The sequence below is a fragment of the Arachis hypogaea genome, chromosome 17 (genome assembly GCF_003086295.3).
Source record: "Arachis hypogaea cultivar Tifrunner chromosome 17, arahy.Tifrunner.gnm2.J5K5, whole genome shotgun sequence".
Classification (NCBI taxonomy): domain Eukaryota; kingdom Viridiplantae; phylum Streptophyta; class Magnoliopsida; order Fabales; family Fabaceae; genus Arachis; species Arachis hypogaea.
Window position 1 is genome coordinate 50,189,111 of NC_092052.1, and position 3,477 is coordinate 50,192,587.

At 42.2% G+C, this 3,477-nt stretch overlaps 1 non-coding gene across 1 annotated transcript; it reads right to left on the reverse strand.

Annotated features, from left to right (window-relative positions):
* Positions 1–328: 328 nt before the first annotated feature.
* LOC112767972 (small nucleolar RNA R71) lies at positions 329–436 on the reverse strand. Its single transcript, XR_003185412.1, has one exon. It is a non-coding gene; the product is annotated as a small nucleolar RNA R71 (small nucleolar RNA).
* Between the last annotated feature and the right edge of the window lie 3,041 nt (positions 437–3,477).

Genomic DNA, 3,477 nt, shown 5'->3' on the forward strand with positions numbered 1-3,477 from the left:
TGATTTTACAATGCAACCGTTTCAAGCGCATCATCCAGCGGTAGCTACGGATTTTGAAATAAAGACCGCACTGTTAAATTTGATGCCCAAGTTTTATGGCCTACCTGCTCAAGAGCCTATCAAGCACTTGAGAGATTTCCAGGCAGCCTGTTCTACTGTCAGGCGTGATGGCACTGATGAAACTTCAATTCTGCTGAAAGCTTTTCCGTTCTCTCTTGAGGGAAAAGCAAGAGAGTGGTACTACACTCAACCTATAGCAAATGTATCCAACTGGGATACACTCAGAAAGGAGTTTCTGGAGAAATTCTTTCCATCTGAAGTTACTGATAAACTGAGGAAGGATATCTCTACAATTGTTCAGGATGACAATGAGACTCTCTTTGAATACTGGGAGCGCTTCAATAATCTTCTGGAAGCATGCCCCCACCACATGATTGACATGATCGTGCTGCTCAGCTATATCACACAAGGTATGAGGCCCCAAGATAAGACCACATTGGAAAGTGCTAGCAATGGGTCTATGAAGAAGTACAAGACCACTGATGAAGCTTGGCAATTGATCAGTGATTTAGCTGAATCTACTCGGAACCACAGACAGAAGTAAGGCCGTTCAAAAGCCGTTGCAGAAGTATCTTCTGGCAGAGAGACTGCTGCTCTAACTCAAAGCATCTGTGAGATGACCAACCTGCTGAAGCAAATGCAGTTGAATCAACAAGCTCAGCAAACTCAACCGCAGCAAAACCAACAACTAGTCCCACAAAGAATTTGTGGAATTTGTGCTGATTACAGCCATTACACTGATGAATGCCCGCAGCTCCAACAAGAAGACAACATGGTGGCATCCACTCACAACTTCTATGACCGCCCCAACCAAAGGTACAATCAAAGTGGAAATAATAACCATTGATGGCAGGACAATTCAAACCAGAATTGGAGGGACAACAATAACAGGGGAGGCAGAGATAATCAGGAAAATCAGAGGTGGAATAATAACAACAACAAGCAGCAAAATCAACCTTACCGAGCACCTCACCTGAGGCAAAACCAAGAACCACCGAACAATCAACAGCAAACCTCTCAATTTACTCATTCTTCTGTATCTTCTAATGAAGATTTATTACAAGCTTTTGAGAAAAGACAACTGGCCATGGAAAGTACCATCGTGAACAGTATTAACGCCAGTCTGAATGGTCTCACCTCTACTCTGCAAGCTTTTATGACACAGCTTGGTTCAGCACAAAATTCCAGTAACCAACCTTCAAGCACCACTGGAATCCCCTCTCAACCATTACCCAATCCAAAGGGAGGCATTAATACCATCACCCTGAGGTCTGGAACTACACTGCAGGAGAGGAATCAGGAGGAACCAAGCTCATCAAAATACGCCTCAGCTGAAGAGGTGGTGGAAATCGAAGATGTTGAAGAGGAAGAGGATATACAGGACATAGCTGAAGAAGAGATAGCTCAACCACAAGAAGAAGCACCAAAAGGCACAGGCACCTCGGAACCCACTGTTCCCATTCCATTTCCACAGCTTGCAAGGAAGCCCAGGAAGCAGCTGGAACCTGATCCTAAAATGGTAGAGATATTCAAAAAGGTCGAGGTAACTATCCCCCTTTTTGATGTTATTCAGCAGGTACCTAAATATGCAAAGTTTCTAAAAGACTTATGTATCCATAAAGACAAGATTAATGAATTAGAAACTATTCCTTTAGGTAGTTCTATATCTGCTTTAATGGGAGGATTACCTGAAAAATGTAGTGATCCAGGTCCTTGCATAGTTAGTTGTACTATTGGTAGTGTAGTAATTTATGATTGCATGTGTGATTTAGGAGCATGTGTCAGTATAATGCCTTTGTCCATATATGATGTTTTGAGGCTCCCTCCCTTAAAAAGGTCGGCAGCTCGTTTTGTGTTAGTAGATAAAAGCATTATTACAGTGGCTGGAGTTGCTGAAGATGTTTTGGTGAACATTAAATGGCTCACATTTCCCACTGATTTTTATATCTTGGAGATGCCCCATAATGATTCAGATAAGCCATCATCAATCCTACTTGGAAGACCATTCCTGAAAACATCAAAATTCAAATTGGATGCTTTTTCAGGAACATACTCCTTTGAAATAGATGGCCGCATAGTGATCTTCAATCTGAATGGAGTCATTGACAACCCCCCAGAAGATCGTTCTATCTTCCAATGTGATGTCATTGACGAAAGTGTGGTTGAAGTTCAAAAAGAAGAGTTTGAAGAGAGGCACACTGGACAAGGTCCAAGTGTGGGGACCCTCTTAACTGACAATGAGAACACTTTGCCATTTTCACAAGCCCCAGATAATCCAGAGCCTGCCCATGATCAAAAGTTAGAATTGAAACCTCTCCCTCCACATCTCAAATATGCTTATCTCAAGGATGAGCAGAAGCTTCCGGTTATTATTGCAAGAGAACTGACTTCTCAACAAGAAGAGCAGTTACTTGATGTGCTAAGGAAGCATAAGAAGGCAATTGGGTGGAGTTTGGCAGACATAGTGGGAATCAACCCTCAAGTATGCGAGCACAGAATATTTTTGGAAGAGGGAGCAAGACCTGTCCGTCAACCCCAAAGGAGATTGAATCCCACCATCTTGGAAGTTGTCAAAAAGGAGGTGACCAGACTATTGGAGGCCGGTATCATATATCCCATTTCAGACAGTGAATGGGTAAGCCCAGTACAAGTGGTGCCCAAGAAGTCCGGAGTCACTACCGTGAAGAATGAGCATGGAGAGCTCATAGCAACTAGAGTTCAGAATGCTTGGAGAGTCTGCATTGATTACAGGCGTCTCAACCAAGCTACCCGTAAGGATCACTACCCACTTCCATTCATTGATCAAATGCTGGATCGCCTGTCAGGTAAATCACATTATTGCTTTCTAGATGGTTACACAAGTTATTTCCAGATTCATGTAGCTCCTGAGGATCAGGAAAAGACTACTTTTACATGTCCTTTTGGGACTTACGCTTATAAGAGAATGCCCTTTGGCTTGTGCAATGCACTAGCTACTTTCCAAAGGTGCATGATGAGTCTTTTCTTTGATCTTACTGAGGATTGTATGGAAGTTTTTATGGATGATTTCAGCGTTTATGGTGATTCTTTTACCCTTTGCTTAGATGGATTATCTAGAGTATTAGATAGATGTATTAATACAAACCTTGTACTGAATTTCGAAAAATGCCACTTTATGGTAAAACAAGGGATTGTATTAGGACATGTGGTATCTAATAATGGTATTTCTGTGGACCCAGGAAAAGTGAATGTTATTTCTAGTTTACCTTACCCCTCGTCTGTGAGGGAAGTCCATTCGTTCCTTGGCCATGCAGGTTTCTACAGGAGATTTATTAAGGACTTTAGTAAGGTGGCACTTCCCTTATCCAGATTACTACAGAAGGACATTGAGTTCGAGTTCAGTGAGGATTGCAAACAAGCATTTGATAAGCTGAAGAC